Below are 18,305 nucleotides of genomic sequence, written 5' to 3'. Positions count from 1 at the left end.
TACTTTCAATTTTTCAATTTTTTTAAATAGCACACATTCTAATGGGTGTGAAATGGTGTTTCATTGTCATTTTGATTTGCATTTGTTTCATCTAATGATGTTGAGAATCATTTATGTGTTTTCTGGCTGGTTTCCTTTCTCTGTGTGGCTCTCTGTATCTCCGTTTATATAAGACCCAGCAAGAGTGAATCAACGTGAGTCACACCTCATTGACATAGTTTAGTCAAAAGGTATTCACACCTATAGGAGTGGATTAGTTCAAAAACATAGTCTTTCTTTTTTAGGGGGATTCACCAAATTCAAACCCTCTCAATAGGAGTCCTTTGTTTGCAAATGAAGGTCCAGTTTTCCATGTGTTAAACTATTCTTTTCTAATTGAGTGGACTTTGCATTCTTATCATAAATCAGTTAGCCATAAAAGTGAGGATTAATGGTCAAATTTGGTTCCATTGGTCTACATGTCTGTCCTTGTGCCAGTACCATGCTGTGTTTTCTTGTTTGTTTAATATATTTTCTACGTATTTTTAAGATATACAGATTACATAAAAAAATATATAGGGGATTCCCACATACCCCACTCCCCACACCTCCCACTTTTCTCACATTAACAACTTCTTTCATTAGTGTGGTATATTCATTGCAATTGATGGATACATTTTGGAGCATTTCCACATGGCATGGATTATAGTCTGCATTGTAGTTTATACTCTCTCCCACTCCATTCTGTAGGTTATGGCAGGATATGTAATGTCCTATATCTGTCTTTGCAATCTCATTCAGGAACAATTCCAAGTTCTGAAAATGCCCCCATATTACACCTCTTTTTCCCTCTCCCTGCCTTCAGCAACTCCAGTGGCCACTGTCTCCACATCAGTGGTATAAATTCTTCCATTTTTAGAATCACAATAAGTCTATAGTAGAATACCAGTAAGTCCACTCTAGTCCATATTTTATTCCCCAATCTTGAGGATTCTGGGATGGTGATGCCTGCTCCACTTCTAATTGAGAGGGGGCTTTGATCCCGTGTGGCTGATGGATGGAACTCTCGTTTGCAGTTTTAGACATTCTCAGTTCCTTGGTGTGGTGGTGGTTCATCTTCACCTCCTTGTTAGTTGTCCTGGGTAAGTCCAATGAACTGGAGGGCAGGTGTTGCAACTCCGCTGAGGCTCAGAATTCACCTGGCACAAGTACCATGCTGTTTTGATTATGGGAGCTTCATAATAGTTTTAAACCAGGAAGTATGCATCCTCCAACTTCATTTTTCTTTTTCAAGATGGCTTTGGTTAATATTTGTCCCTTACTCTTCCATGTAAATTTGATGATTGTCTCTTCCATTTCTGCAAATAAGGATATTGCTATTTTCATTGTGATTTGCATTGAATCTATAAATCATTTTGGGTAGAATTGATATTTTAATGATACTTAGTCTTCTAACCCAAAAACATGGAATGTCCTTCCGTTTATTTAGATTTTCTTTGATTGATTTCTTTTAGCAATGTTTTGAAGGTTTCTGTGTACAAGTCCTTTATATCCTTGGTTACATTTGCTCCTAAATATTTGATTCTTTTAGTTTCTATTTTAAATGAAATTTTTTTCTTGATTTCTTCTTACACTTGTTCATTGCATGCATATAGAAACACTGTTGATTTTGGGGTATTGCTCTTATACCCTGACACTTTGCTAAAATCATTTATTAGCTCTAGGAGCTTTGTTGTGGATTTTTCAGGATGTTCTGTATATAAGATGATGGCATGTGCAAATAGAAAAGTTTTACTTCTTCCTTTCCAATTTGGATGCCTTTTCTTTCTTTTTCCTGCCTAAATGTTCTAGCAAGAACTGTCAGTACCACGCTGAGTAACAGTGGTGACACTGGGTATTCTTGTCTTCTTCTTGATCTCATAGGATAAGCTTACAGTTTTTCACTATGAAGTAGGATATCAGCTGTGGGCTGTTCATATAGGTACTTCATCATGTTGAGGAAGTTACCTTCTATTTCGAGAGTTTCAGGTGTTTTTTATCAAGAAGTGGTGCTGGATTTTGTCAAAGATGTTTTCTGCATCATTTTAGATGATCATGTTTGTTTTCCTTGATTCATTAATGAAGTGTATTGTATTTATTGATTTTCTTATGTTGAACTACCTTTGCATACCAGGGATAAATCCCACTTGATCCTGGAGCATAATTCTTTTAATATGCTATTGCATTGAGTTAAAGAGTATTTTGTCGGCGGCAGACTTGGCCCAGTGGTTAGGGCGTCCGTCTACCATATGGGAGGTCCACGGTTCAAACTCCGGGCCTCCTTGACCCGTGTGGAGCTGGCACATGCCCAGTGCTGATGCGCGCAAGGAGTGCTGTGCCACACAGGAGTGCTGTGCCACGCAGGGGGGTTCCCCGCATAGGGGAGCCCACGCACAAGGAGTGCACCCTGTAAGGAGAGCCGCCCAGCACGAAAGAAAGTGCAGCCTGCCCAGGAATGGTGCCGCCCACACAGAGAGCTGACACAACAAGATGACGCAACAAAAAAAAATACAGATTCCCAAGCCACTGACAACAACAGAAGCAAACAAAAAAGACACAGCAAATGGACACAGACAACAGACAACTGGGGTGAGGGGGGAAGGGGAGAGAAACAAATAAATAAATCTTTAAAAAAAAAAGAGTATTTTGTTGAGTATTTTTGCTTCTATATTCAGAAGAGATACTGGTCTGCAGTTGTCCTTTTCTTGTGCTATCTTTAGCTATTTTGGGTATGACAGTGATGTTTCCTTTACAAAGTAAATTCTGGTATGTTACTTCCCCTTCAGTTTTGTGGAAGAGTTTGAGCAGAATTAAAGTTAAGTCTTTTTGGAAGGTTTAGTATATGTCCCTGTGAAGTCATCTTGTCCTGACCTTTCCTTTGTTGGGAGGTTTTGGATTACAGATTCAGTTTCCTAATAGTAATTGGTTTATTGAGATATTCTGTTTCTTCTTAAGTTAGTGTGGGTAGTTTTTGTGTTTTTGAGAATTTTCTCATTTTATTCAGTTTATTGATTTACAGTTGTTTATAGTATCTTCTTATAGTTCTTTTCATGTCAGCAGGGTTGGTAGCAATATCCCTCCCATTCATTTTTGATTTTTGGTTTTTGTATGTATCCTCTCTTTTTTTCTTTATCAGACTAGCTAAAGGATTGTCAAGTTTGTAAATCTTTTCAAAGAACCAACTTTTGGTTTTGTTGATTCTATATTTTGTTCTCTATTTAATTTATCTCTCCTCTCATCTTTTGTTATTTCCTTCCTTCTGAGCACTCTAAGTTTGCTCTTCTTTTCTTAGTTCTTTCCATCTTGAGATTAGATCTCTGATTTGAAGTCTTCTTTTTTAATAGACACATTTAGAGTTATAAATTTTCCTCTCAGCACTGCCTTTGCTGCTCTTAAGTTTTGGTATGTTATATTTCCATTTTCATTCTCCGAGATTATTCCTCATTCCCATTGTGATTTCCTCTGTAACCCATTGTTTATTTAAGAATTATATTGTTTAATTTTCACATACTTGTTAATTTTCCATTTCTGTCTCTGACCACAATAGAATGATCCTGTCCATTATTTAAGTGGTATATTAAAAAAGTCTCTTACTATTAATACAGACTGTGAATTTCTCCCTTCAATTTTGTCAGTATTTACCTCGTTTATTTTGGGGCTTTGTTATGTGTGCATATATATTTATAATTGTTACATCTTCTTATTGAAATGACCTATTTTTCAGTGTTTAATGACCATCTTTGTCCCTGTAACTGCTTTTTATTTAAAGCGTATTTTATCTGATAATAGTATAGTTACCCCAACTCTCTTTTGATTACTACTTGCACAGTATATACTTTTTCACAGTATGTATTTTTCCAAACTCTCACTTTCAACTTACTTGTATCTTTGAATTTAAGCTGAGATTTTTGAAGATAGCATACAGTGGGGTCATGCTTTTTGTTTCCATTCTCCCAATTTCTGTCTTTTGACTGGAGAGTTTAATCTACTTACATTTAAAGTCACTACTGACAATGCAGGATATTCTGCCATTTTGCCATTTAGTCTGTATGATGGTTAGGTTCATGTGTCAACTTGGCCAGGTAATCATGCCAGTTGTTTGGTTAAGCAAGGACTGGCCTGATTGCTACTGTGAGAAAATTTCATGGGCTTAAATCAACAGTAAGTTTATTGCATCTATGGATGATTACATCTACAATCAACTGAGGAGATTTCCTTTAAGAATGAGAAATGCTTCATCCAAGTTAGTTGAAGGATTTAAAAAGAAGCAATTATTTCTGAAGTTAGAAGAGAGAATTTCCAGCTCTACTTTACTTAGCCAGCTTCTCTTGGGAAATTTGGACTTGTGCATCCCCACAGTTGCATGGGACAATTTTATAAAATCTCATAATATTTACAGATATCTCCTATCAGTTGTTTCCTTAGAGAATCCTGACTAATATAGTCTAAGTCATATACCTTTTTTGTCCCTTAATTCTTCCATTAAGGCCTACTTTTTTATTTATTTAATTTTTTGTGTTGTACCATATCAAGTGACTTCTCTTTTATATTTGGATATATTTTGCATTAGCTTCCTTGTGATTACCAAAAAGAAAAATAAAAAGTAAAAATAGTCTCTTGCAGCTTTCAAAAATCTCTCCTTGTCCTCTGCATTTGATAGTGTAATCAATATATGATGGGGTATATTTTTCTTCATGCTTATCCTATTTGCTTTTCTCTGAGCATCTTGGATATGCATATTCATTTCTTTTGCAAGTTTGCCATGTTCTCTGTCATTATTTCTTTGAATATTACTTTTCCCCTTTCTATTTCTTTTCCTTTTGGGGCTCCCATAATACTTATTTTGGTATACTTGATGGTGTTCCAGAAGTGTTTTAGACTATTTTCACTTTTTATATTTCTTTTAGCTCTCTGCTCCTCAGCTTGACTCATTTCAAGTGTCTTGTCTTCTAATTCACTGATTCTTTATTCTGCCAGTTTCCATCTGGTCTTGAAACCTTACTGGGCATTTTTCATTTAGTTATTTTGGAGCTTCAACTCCAATAGTTCTGTTTAGTTCCTTCACAAAATTTCTATCTCTTTACCAATATTATGATATTGCTCATTCATTGTTTTCCTGGTGTCCTTGAGTTCTTTCTTTGTATTTTCCTTCATCTCTTTGAGAATTTTTAAGATCATTTTTATTAAAGTGTTTGTTTGGTATGTCCATTATTCTGTTCTTCTTCATTGGTGGCTTTTGGAATTTTATCCTCTTCCTTTGGGTGGGTCATAATTTCCTGTTCTCTTGACCGTGAGGTGCAGCAATGCTCAGAGATGTATTCACCAAATGCAATGGATGTGTCATGATGATGGGGGAGAGTGTTGCTGTGGGGGGAGTGGTGGGGTGGGGGTGTGTGGGGACCTCATATTTTTTTAATGTAATATTTTTTAAAAATGAATTAAAAAGAATTCCTGTTCTTTGTTCATTATTTACTCTTTTTACAGACTGTGCATTTAAAAAAATGTTTAAATGTTAACCCTGGGATTTATCCCCTGTTATGTCTGTTTGTTGATTTTGTAACCAGTTTGTGATAAATCAAAATTTTCTTGAGTGTCAGCCTTCCTATTAGGAATGTCTGCCCAAGGCAATGCAGTGCACAGTGTTTTTCCTGTCTATCTATGACTCTGTCTTGTCCTGGACTTGTGCTTGCTAGTTCTTTGGAGGGGTTTGGAGATCTCAATATCCCAGGAGACAGACCTCCCTCTCCCTGGTGTTTACAGCAGGCAAACATTTGCCCCATATTGTCTGCCTCTAAAGTTCTTACACTCCTTTCCTTGCCTCAAGCTGCTTTTGCTTGGATGGCAAATTCTGGGACAGTGACACATCTGGGAGGAGTTCCCAGGTCAGTCTTTCCAAATGAAAACAAAGCCAGGGACCTACAAAAAGGACATAAACTGGCTCCAAAGTGTCCTGGGGATGCGATCAGGAAGGATATCAAGAGCTTCTTCCACAGGTTCCCAAAGCTGAGCTTTCTAGGCCTACCCAGAAAACGTGCCTCCCAACCCACCAACCCCCATAACCTTGAGGAAGCACAACATCTCCAAGTCTCCTCTGCTGCCACCTTTGACTAGAGCAGGTTGAAACAAAGGGCATTCTCAGAGACAGGCCCCACTGATCTGAAGGCACTAATCAAAAGTCATGGTCAGTGATTAGCCATGCTCACCCCTGGTCTTTGAAAAAGGATTAATATCCCTTTCTGTCACTGACAAGTAAGCCAGGATGTGGACCCCACAGTGCCTGCCAAAAGAGTGGAGAAGTGTGCAAAGAGAGCAATTTATGGGTCTTTTACCATAATTTACCAGTCTCTTCCTTCTGCTCTTCCCCGGATGTGTACAATGTTCCCCTAGCCTCTGGAGTTTCAAAATAGTTGTTTCAAACAGTTCCTGCCTGTTCGCATGGAAGGACTGAATCCTAGAGCTCCCTACTTCACCATTTTCCCACAATCCTGGAGACATACTATAGTAGGTGATTTTGGGAGACAACTGCTCTGCTTATTCTTAGGTAGTTAGAAGTGTTTTTCAGTATGTATTTAAATTGTAGAAAGCTTGAAAGGGAAACATCTGTTCTTGAAAAATGGGTGGTTATGTATATGTTTCATCCACAGATGACTTACAGGATGTTAGGAGAATTAAGGGACAGATCTGCAACTCGTTTGGGCTAGGAGATCAAAAGTGCTGAGTTTAGTGTTGGAACCAACCCTGCTCTTCTCTGTTAGCACTCCAACATGGGGAAAAGGTAAGACAGGGGAAAGGGATGTGAGCCTGATATAAGACAAACATTCTGTGAATAAAAGATTAATTTGCCAAAAAGAAGACTGGACTTCTTAGTTTTAATATATATTACCTTATTTAATTCAGCTTTTCTGTAACTGGCAGGCTACCTGATACATTTTCTGGCCTCAGTGTTTCAGTTGGACTCCCTATTTCCAAATGATCTGGAACACTTCAGATTAAACTTTCTTTAAAAAGATAAGCTTTTTTTTTCATTTAAAAAAATTTTTTTAAAGACGCTTTAGATTAAAAAAAGTTACATAAAAAATATAGGAGATTCCCATATGCCCCACCCCCTCACACACTTTCCATATGAAAAATATCTTTCATTAGCATGATCTTTTGTTATAATTCATGAACATATACTGAAGCAATGCTACTACTAACCGTGAACTATAGTTTACATTTAGTTTACACTCTGCTCCTCATAACTTCATAGGTTGTGACAAAACGTATAATGGAATGTATCTGTCATTGTAATGTCATGCAGGACAATTCCAATGTCCCCAAAATACTCCCATATTACTCCTATTGTTCCCTCTCCCTCCCCTCGGAACCTCCAGTGGCCACTGCCTTTATATCACTGATAAAAGTAAAAAAGATAAGCTTTTTTTTTTGCCTTCATTTAATTTTTTTAATATTACATCCAAAAAATATGAGGTCCCCTTATAACCCCTACTCCACACTCCACTCCTCCCCCCTTAACAATAACCTCCTCCATCATCATGAGACGTTCATTGCAGTTGGTGAATACATCTCTGGGCACCACTGCACCTCATGGTCAATGGTGCACACCATAGCCCACACTCTCCCACAGTCCACCCAGTGGGCCATGGGAGGACATACAATGTCCGGTAACTGTCCCTGCAGCACCACCCAGGACAACTCCAAGTCCCAAAAATGCCCCCACATCACATCTTTTCCTCCCACTCCCTATCCCCAGCAGCTACCAAGGCCACTTTCTCCACACCAGTGCCACATTTTCTTTGATTACTAATCACAATAGTTCATGAATAGAATATCAGTAAGTCCACTCTAATCCATACTCTATTCCTCCATCCTGTGGACCCTGGAATGGTTGTGTCCACTCCACATCTATATCAAGAGGGGGCTTAGATTCCACATGGATGCTGGATGCAATTCTCCTGCTTTCAGTTGTAGGCACTCTTGGCTCCCTGGTGTGGTGGTTGACCCTCTTCACCTCCATGTTGGCTGAGTGGGGTAAGTCCAATAAACCAGAGTGTAGGAGTTGCAAGTCTGTTGAGGCTCAGGGCCTAGCTATCACATGGTCAGTCCAGAGATTCAGGTGCCCAGGGTATACACTAAACCCCAGCACCAACTACAGATCCAGTAAAAGTAACAGGAGAGGCTTGTGAACAAAGATCACATCTGAATTCAGCTCCATCACACAGAAACACAAAACTCCCTAGTAGGGCCAACTGACATGGCACTGAACTCCATCTGCCATGACCATAGAACCTGTGGGTCTCTGTAGCCCTCAGAAGAACCAATACCTGAGGTTGTATCTACTTTATCTGCCTCTGGGACTCTGCTAAGGTGTGCATAAGGGTGACCTCTCTGAGAACCTCCTGGCTCTTTTTGGAGACTCGTAGCCATATAAACTAATTTGTCCTTTCCATTTCCCCCTTTTATTCAGGTCAAAAGCATTTTTAACTCCTCTTATTATATGTAGACTGAGGTATTCTGCTGGTCTGAGTTGACCCTTTTATTCAAGGTCATTTTCTAGTTACATCATCAGCTTAGTAATCCCTCGGTGCCAGGGAGGTTCATCTCTGGGAGTCATGTCCCATGCTGGGGGGAAGGTAACACATTTACATGCTGAGTTTGGCTTCGAGACTGGCCACATTTGAGCAGCACAGAGACTCTCAGAAGGTACTACCTCCTGAAGATAAGCTTTTAATATTACTTTCCTCATCAGAATTTCTTGACTAATTTCATAAAGATGTGACTCACATTCAACATGACCCTTAAGGACTTCCAATATCTAGTTTCCTTACTATAGTGGGGTATAATAAAAAATCCTGGATTTAAGTATGATATTTTGAGTCTTTTGTGGACCCTAGAAAATTAAGTTCTTAAATTGGTCCATTCTGGAGGGAATGAACCTATTGTGAAACTTTGATTAGATTAGATTCAGTTGAGTCATTGCTTCGATTACGCCAATGAGTCATAGCGAAAGGTGCGTCTTAAAGTTCTTAATGGAGTCCTTTATAAACTATAATTGGCAGAGCCACAGAGAGAATGAGAAAAAAAAATAGAAGCTGAGAGAGAAGGTCCCAAGATCCAGAAGCTGAAATCAATGAAACACAAAGACTGAGAGGAAGCCACTAAAGACAGAAGTCTAAAGCAATGAGGCCATGAGGAGAGCGGAATGCTTGGTGCTCTCACTGCTTGGTGAGAAAGGATCTCTTGATGATGCTTTGATTTGTTGATTTGGACACTTTTGTGACCTCAGAACTATAAGCTTTTAAATTAAAAAAAAAAAAAAACATTGTAAAAGCCAACTCATTTTTGGTATATTAATTTGGTAGCCTTTAGCAAACTAAAACATTAGGTAAGGAGATACTTTATTCAAAAGATTTATTGCAAAAAAGGGGAGCACTCTGACCATGATACTTGTTAGCAGCTTTACTTTTAAAAGGAGGAGTAATAAAGGCAAAAAAGAACTGGATGTGGGGAATTGGGTGAGCAGACAGTAGATCAGAGAACATGATCAAAATTCTTCTAACAAGTATTTTTTTTTCCCCGATTGATTAGTACAGCAAGGAAATTGGCTAATCCTTTATGGGGCAGAAAATGGAAATTTGGAGAGTCTATGTCTGACTTTGTTAAAGATAAACAAGGGAGCATCTTTGAGTCTTATCTAAGTCATGTGGGGAAGAGTGGAGCTGTTTTCAGGAGCACAAAGAGGGATGGGATTTCTTTAACAGTAGCTGTTTTCCATGATCACTGGGGTAGGCACATTCTTGGTCTTTCTTCTTGCTGTACCACAAAATTGTAAGGTTCTCCCTTTTCCTTACTTGACACCAAGATCCTCGAGGAGCTAATTCACTGTACTGAAGTGCTAAGGGCAAGTGTTGAAGAGTGAGTTTGAAGATGGGTAAAAAGGAAAGTGACATCCTGGGACAACAATATCTGAGCTGAGAATGGCCTTAGAAAAGGATCACAGTCCCTCTAACAAGATAAAAGTCACATAGAAGGGGCATATCAGGTCATAAACTCCCCCCAGCTGACAGAAAGGCCTTTCCTGGAGCCTATGGATTTTTCCAAGCTTTTGAGGCATCCTCTGAGTGGGCTGGCAGAGGAGCAAGTAGCATACAAGTAGCTTATATATGTTTGAAGCTGTTCTGGGTCGATGTTGTTGACTGGGTCTGAATAAGAACAATAAGGTCACATCGACATCAGATCTCACCAGGGTGAGAAAGTATACACTGGTGATTTTATTGTATCCTAGAAGTTCAGAACCAGATTCATGAAATTATACCTGCATAAACTTGAACCACATAAAGTTCATAAACCTTGAACTTTCTGTGTCTCATTTTCTTAATCAAGAACATTACCTCCCACCTTGGTGACTTGCATGTTTATTCTTTGAATCCATAGGCCAATAAGAGCTTGAGGAAAAGAGGTCCTCAAAATAGAACACCAAAGATTATTAATGTTATATACACCACTACCATCCAAAGCGGTGAAAATGCATCATAAATTATGTAATTAATTCCATAAGGGTGAAAAGAAATTAGTTCTGCTCGTAAGTAACAAAATGCCGATAACTCTCATTCAATTTCACTGTTTAGGAGCAGTTAGACCTTTTATCACTATTGTGATAAATTTGAAGTGGGAATGGAACCTGTGTTGTCTGTAATTTTGCAGTAATAATGCTATTTCTGACATACTTTGTCTCTGTCATCAAGGTAATATGATTTGCTTCTTAATTACATTTCTGGGTGAAGGTAAAATAACAAGGAACCACACGAGGGAATTCATCTCCTTATAATGCATGTTACACTGAGCCTTGGTTAATGCTAAAGAGATGGAGAAGAGAGAAGCTCAGCAAACCAGATTAGATTTTCCCTTTTTCTTCCTTGTCCTACTTTACAGGATGTTATTATTCTGTATTTCATAAATTAACTATAATTACATTTTAGTGTCATCTCTATTTCTCATAATTTTGAAGTATTCATTGTAGCTAACTAAGGAGTCATAAATGCGGTGCTTGGGAAGTTAGAGTGAAAAAAATGATGCCAATCCTAAATTCTATTTCCGATTATCAAAGCTCCATTTAACCACTCTCCTAGAGGAGGACACAGTCACACCTAAATTTCGACACCAACTAATGGAGACCACCTGTAGAGGCTCCAAAAGTCTTATGCGCAGTACTTTTAGAGCTTTTCCATTATCTTTCATCCAGCAATATTCACAACACCCATTTTAGCATTTGGTGAGGATTCTGAACCTGAGGCATCCTTTTCTGCTCTCTTACCTCATCATCACCCTTCAAGCCCCAGGTGAGCTTTGTAAACCTCCAAAGTCTCCTCTACAAACTGCTACATGTTCATAATACTTATAAGTACAGAATCCAGCAAGAAGTAACAGTTATTAGAAGATCTCCTTCCTCTTTTTCTTCATGTCCAACCTGGTAGAGCAAACTGAAGGCAATAGAGTGGAGTAAACTAACTTCAGCTGACACTCCAAAAACATTTATTAGCACTGCACTAGAAGTGAGTGGAAATAAAGATAAATAAAATTAGGCCCAACCCTCCAGGAGCTGGCAATGTATTAATCCACTTGGGAAGACTCTGATAAATGTATTCACACTAAACTGTTATTAGCTGACAAGTGTTAGCTCCATCAGGTGTATTTGCTTTGCAACAGGTTCCTTAGCAACATAGTTTTTTCTTCAGTGGTTGGTGAGTGGCAAGAGGGGGGGAGAAGCTGGTTTGTAAGTATTGCTTTGTGGGAACAGCTCCAGAGTACATCTGTCAGAGAATTATAAAGTTGCCCAATGAAGACTCTGGAGAACCACCTGCCATCCTATTTCATTCCAGACCTTTTAAGGAATGGGCTCCCTGAAACGTCCCTTAACAGATTCTCTGCCAACCAAGAGGGCAAGTGTGCAGAACTGACCTTGGAGCCAGAAGCCTCAGGAGACACATTTTCTCGTTAAGGATTTTATTCCCTCTAAAAACACCATAATGCAGCTTGAAAAACTGCTTTCCTATAAGAGCTTGTTTCACAGCCTGATGTACTTTGCAGAGTAATGGCCATGGAATTTAGGTTCAACTCGCGGTAATCCTAAAGGGCACCATATCAAGTGTTCAGAACATTGGGAATTTTAGGCTGGAAACCAAGTGGCCTCCTGAGGGAATTTCACTTTTCAGTGAATGGGTCGAGGAGATGTATCCTAAAGAAAGTTCTTATAAACTTCTAAAAAGTCTAGATAGATTTTTATAGGAGATATAATATGCATGTGAGTACGTGTACATATTGGTACATGTGTATATGTATTTATTATATTTAGCCTGTGACTGTCTAACAGTGAAAAATGAAAAGCAGGGGCAGGCTTAAATATTCAGATTTTCATAGGATATATTTTATTCAGCCTGTGATTATATAACAGGAAAAATGAAAACAAGAGGCTAGCCTACTTATAGACATCTTCCTGTATTAAATTATGACGTCCAAACCTATCATTTATGGGGCATGTTGAATTTGGGTTTAAAATAATTGAGATCTGTTCTGCACTTCAAGGCCTTGGACAGTTTGGAACAGGGTTTCTTTCATCTGTGAACATGTTGATTCAATAAACTGTTTTTAGCAGCATCCTGGTTTAATCTTCTCTAGTCCCAAGCGAAAATTTATGTAAGTTAGGTTGGAAAGGAAACAGTAGGGAGTTCTATAGTTTGCATATCTTGTAACTTATCATGAAAATTTTTGCATATTTGTCAGTAGAAGATATAGGATGTCCACTTTTCAATGGCTCAAATAGGAAACATAATTTTGTCCTGTCATCTCAAGAAAAAGAGGGAGGAGGATCACCTCAGGAAGCAGAGACGAGGTGTGTTGGAGGAACCCTCAGCCTTGAGGAGATTTGGGGTGGGGGAGGTTTTACAATGAGTTTGACAGCCATTTCTAGTAACGCTTGGAAGATCTCCCACTGAGAGATGAGAAAAATTGTTGTCCATATTTGAATATTATTTATTGTTACCTTGAGGAGAAAATAAAGGGATTTTGTCAGAAAAACTCTTCTGATAGGTGCTTATCTCTTGGAGTTCTAAACATTTCATTCAAAAAAAAAGGAAACTTAATAAATCAGAGCTTCTCATGAAGAAAACCCTGGCTCTCAACCAAAAGGCATGTAATACAATAATATATGTAAAAATAAATAGCACAAGGTAAGCACTCAAATGTTTTCAATGCCTGATAATGTTAATAATAATAGCATCCTAGGGGTAACTTACTATGTGCTAAATACTTTAAGCACTATTGTCACATGGTTCCAGTTCTGAAACCTAATGTTTTTCATAAGCCATTTTGGCAACAAAACATGACCTGATTTGACCTGATCTCATTTGATGGTAAGACTTGACCTGAATTGCTGTGTGGCTATTTATAGTTTTTATTTATTTGACTAAGTCTGAATAGTCATATATTTCAGAGCGGAATTATGAATATGCTTGACTATGAGGTGCTGCCCAAATTCTGCAGTGGAATTTTATGTAATATATTATATATGTTACATATAACCTTGATAAAAAAAAGGAAAACTCCTGAATTCTACACCACAGTTGGTCTCAAGGGTTTTAGACAAGGGATTGTAGACCTTACATCCTTCCTACAGTTTTTGATTTATTACTAATATTATATTTATATTGTGGTGGGGAAACCGAAGTACAGGGAGGTTAAGTGTTCTAAGTTCAGATAACTGGTTATGGTTGGAGTTATTATTTGAATTTAGGCTGTATGACACAAAGTCCTATGATCTTAAACCTATTACTCTATACCACTCTGTTTATGGATAATGACACATAATAGAGAAATGATCAAATATGGTAGTAGGTTAATGGAAATGCCTACATATAAGAACAAGAAAATATAATTTTATGAACAAGCAAAAATACTCCCTGTTAGATTTTTGGCAACTAGTCTAATGTGTTGAGTAAGAGCTATAGCACAAGACAGTAACCCTTGATAGACAAGGAAAGGAACAAGATCACCTTGTCATTGCAGGGACTGGGAAACCTTCAATATCCAAAGAGGAAATGACCACCATAGAGATATTTTAGGAATCTTTGCATCAGAAGCCTCGAGAAATCCCAAAGCAGTCACAGGACAAAAGATCCATAGTCCCTGTGGGCCCAAGAGATGGTTGAAAATCTCTGCTACATTTATGCGGGACAACTCAAGCCTGGCCAATACATCATCTGACCAAACAGAATGGGATTGTAAGGGCCACACCTGTCTGCTATCAAAGATCTTTCCTCTTATTTTCCTCTGACCAGCAAACAGACTTTGGGTTAAGAAGCACTGTCAATGGGGAATACTTCTTATTCCCCACATATAAATATCACAATCTGTGAAGACTAAGGAGAAAAAAGTTTGCAAGATGTTAAGTATACATCTTGATAGCATCTGATCAAAAAAAATTTCTTCCAGTATTTTTAATATTTAGAAATATAGTTAAAATAATAAAAATAAGGGGTTGAGAGATAGAAATAGATGTTTTCAACAACAAAGGAAACAGGTAACGAGCCTTTTGTTATATAATTGCTTACTATGAAAGGGCACCCAAAGAGCTGCAAGCAGATGCTAAGGCCAAATAAGGGAGTAGTCACAGGAACTGATGCTAATGAACCTCAGAGAAATGACTGTTCCAGAGAGTTCTGCTATATCACTGGTATATTCTGGAGTTAGAAGGTACTAAGGTGAAATAACTCTAAAAGTAAGGAAAGAATAATTGAGTTTGCTAGTCTCTGAGTTGAATGCTGGCCAAATAGAATAGATTGCTTAATGTACCCTCTGGAGTTGTGTCTAATTTATTCTGTGACTCCAGACCTCGACTATGGGATTAGGATGGGGAGTTCTTAAAACTAAACCAGAATAGTTACTGAAGTGCACACTTTTTCAATTTAGAGCAGGTTCTTTTACAGTATTATAAAATAATTCTAAGGACAGAGCTTCAATGTGTAGCCACATTCGTCAATGGAAATGTAAAGTCATTTTGTCTAAAGATCAAAAGGTGATGTTAAAACAAACTTGCTTAACCTTGATGTAATTTTGGAATTAAATTCTATGTGGACATTGGGTGATTTGCATTAGCCACTGAAACATAAGTTCAAAAAGATTTAAACTCTCTTTACCCTTTACCTGTATAAAATGACCCTCCTTGATGAGTTTCTAGCAAAAAGTTCTTACAAGGCTTACAAATCAGCCAAAAAGACTTTTAAAATCACTATAACACATGACGCATACTTGTGGAGATTGGAATACTAATTATTTTATCTAAAATTTCTTTCAGAAAATTACATTATAAACCATCAAAACCCAGCCTGGAACTGATCGTAGCATGCCAACACATTCATGCCACTCTTTTTGGTGGTGAGGAAATGTTATTGAAAAGTAAAAAAGAGGGAAGCGGACTTGGCCCAGTGGTTAGGGCATCCGTTTACCACACAGGAGGTCCACGGTTCAAATCCCAGGCCTCCTTGACCCGTGTGGAGCTAGCCCATGCGCAATGCTGATGCGCGCAAGGAGTGCCCTGCCACACAGGGGTGTCCCCCACGTAAGGGAGCCCCACGTGCAAGGAGTGCGCCCCATAAAGAGAACCACCCAGCGCAAAAGAAAATGCAGCCTGCCCAGGAATGGTGCCGCCCACACAGAGAGTTGACACAACAAGATGATGCAACAAAAAGAAACACAGATTCCTATGCCACTGACAGCAACAGAAGTGGACAAAGAAGAAGCAGGGAAAGAAAAAAAAAAAGACACACTGTATAATATTCTACCACATACATCAGAAGTTTGAAAGAAAAACATGATGTGTTTTCAGATAAACTCTGAGGGTTCATTTTGCATTAGAGTCCCCTTGAGTCCCCTGAATTATGCTGTAAGAAGAAAGCCAATTTCTTCTTGCTTTGAGACAGAAAGGCAAAGATTAGAGGTAAATAATTATGGAGTAAGACTTCTGTTAAAATAAATACTTTAGTATACTATCCAATTTAACTGTTTGAAATCGTCAAACTGTAGTAATGATTTTTATTATCTGCTCAGCATGCATTTTCCCTTTTTCTGATAATAGCAACTCTATTTTTCTTCACAGAGCAATTCAGATAAATGTGGCCCTGGTTCATTTTGCTCTGAGGGATGAGAAGTAGCTCTTGCTAGTCAAACAGATTTTCAATGACTGGTTCAAGGACAGGTGTGTGACCCTATCTGAGCCAGTAAGTTAAGCCCAAGACTCTTTTGAAAAGATGTGGAAATAAAAGCTAAATTGGTAAACCCAGAGATGATAATGGTTTCTATATAGTGAGAATGTGCCTAAGAATGAAGCCATCATGGAGAATGAAAAGGATAAGAGATGGGCAGAAGGAGGGAAGTTTGGAAGAGAGGCTGCCAAGTATCAAGGACATTCTTTGGATATAGCTCTTCCTGAAGCTGGCTCTCCTCCTGGATTTTGCTATTGTATGAATTAGTTATAACCACTTTTGTATTTATTATTAACCATAATAATATGTTTTAATTGGAATTCTTTCACTTAAAATTTGAGTCAAAATTACAGAAATTGATACTTGCAGGGGTAAATAAAGTGTAAACTTCTGAATTTACTAAGTCAAAGTAGAATGTGGAAAGCCAGAATTTGTTTACCCTAGGGAGATAATTGACATTATCTGTTATGTGAAAGGAAAGTAACTGGCTGAAACTGTTCCTTACTATATTTTAGGACTGTGTTGATATTCCCACTGTAGATAGAATTTTAGGTTACTTCCTGTAAAAATGTCGGTAAAACAGCTTCTTATTTTCTCCTATGTATAAGATAAATTGTATATCTAATCTAAAAGAGATAAAAAAAGATAAATTATATATCCAAATCTGGCATACATCAAAGCAGCAATGTGGGGAAAAAAATATTGTTATTTTTTTTCTTATTCCCTCCCTCCCTCCCTGCCTTCCTTCTTTTATTTCTTGATATATCCATTCATTCATTTATTACTATGAAACTAGAGTAATCAAGATAGGGCGATATTGATAAAATGACAGACAAATAATCCAGGATATAGAATCTAGGAAGAGATTCTTATTCTCCAAAAAAGACACACCCAGGCAATTCAAATGGGGATGGAAAGTCTTTTTTAATAAAATGGTCTGGAAAAAATGGGATAAACTTATGAAAAAAGTACCATCTTCAACCACTGCCTCACACTATACTAAAAAAATTAATTTGAGATCTTTACGGATATAAACATTAAATAAACCATAATATTTCTAGAATAAAATATAGACAAATATCTTTGCAAATTTGAGATGAGTAAAGATTTCCAAGGGAGGACAAAAAAATAAGCACTAACTGTAAAAGAAAAAAAATACATTGGCAAAGGACTTGAATGCAAAATATATAAGTTCCTATAACTTGTTAGTAAAAAAAAATTAAAAATGGACAGAACATTGATAAGACACTTCATTAAAGAAAAACTCAAGGGACCAATAAGCACAAAGAAAAACATATTCTTAGTCATCAGTAAAGACCAAGCACAATCATGAGATGACGCAAGACACGTTAGAATAAACTTAAGGGTAGTGGACTTGGCCCAATGGATAGTGTGTTTGCCTACCACATGGGAAGTCTGTGGTTTAAACCCCGGGCCTCCTTGACGCAAGTGTAGCTGGCCCATGGGCAGTGCTGATGCGCGCAAGGAGTGCCATGCCATACAGGGGTATCCCCCACATAGGGGAGCCCCACGCACAAGGAGTGTGCCCTGTAAGGAGAACCACCCACCGCAAAAGAAGTGCAGCCTGCCCAGGAATGGTGCCGCCCACATGGAGAGCTGACACAACAAGAAGACACAACTAAAAGAAACACAGAGCCACTGACAAGGATAGAAGCGGTCACAGAAGAACACATAGTGAATGGACAATGGGGGAAGGGGAGAGAAATAAATAAAAACAAAAAACAAAAAAAATAACCAGAATAAACTTGAACTGATGGAAACAAAATAATTTTTTAAAAATCCAGGGAACTACACTACACAAATTGTGAACCCTAAACTAAACCACAGACTTTAATTAATAGTACAATTATAAAAATGTGCTATTAAAAAAACTGCACTGAACAGATTAAACCAAATTTTGGCAACGATATGGAGCAATTGGAATATCCACACAACATTAGTGAGATTGTAAGAATAATATAGCCATTTGCAGAAACTTTTTGGCATTTCTAATAAAGCTAAACATTTACT

Source organism: Dasypus novemcinctus, chromosome 4 (genome assembly GCF_030445035.2).
Source record: "Dasypus novemcinctus isolate mDasNov1 chromosome 4, mDasNov1.1.hap2, whole genome shotgun sequence".
Lineage (NCBI taxonomy): Eukaryota > Metazoa > Chordata > Mammalia > Cingulata > Dasypodidae > Dasypus > Dasypus novemcinctus.
This window is presented reverse-complemented; position numbering follows the sequence as displayed.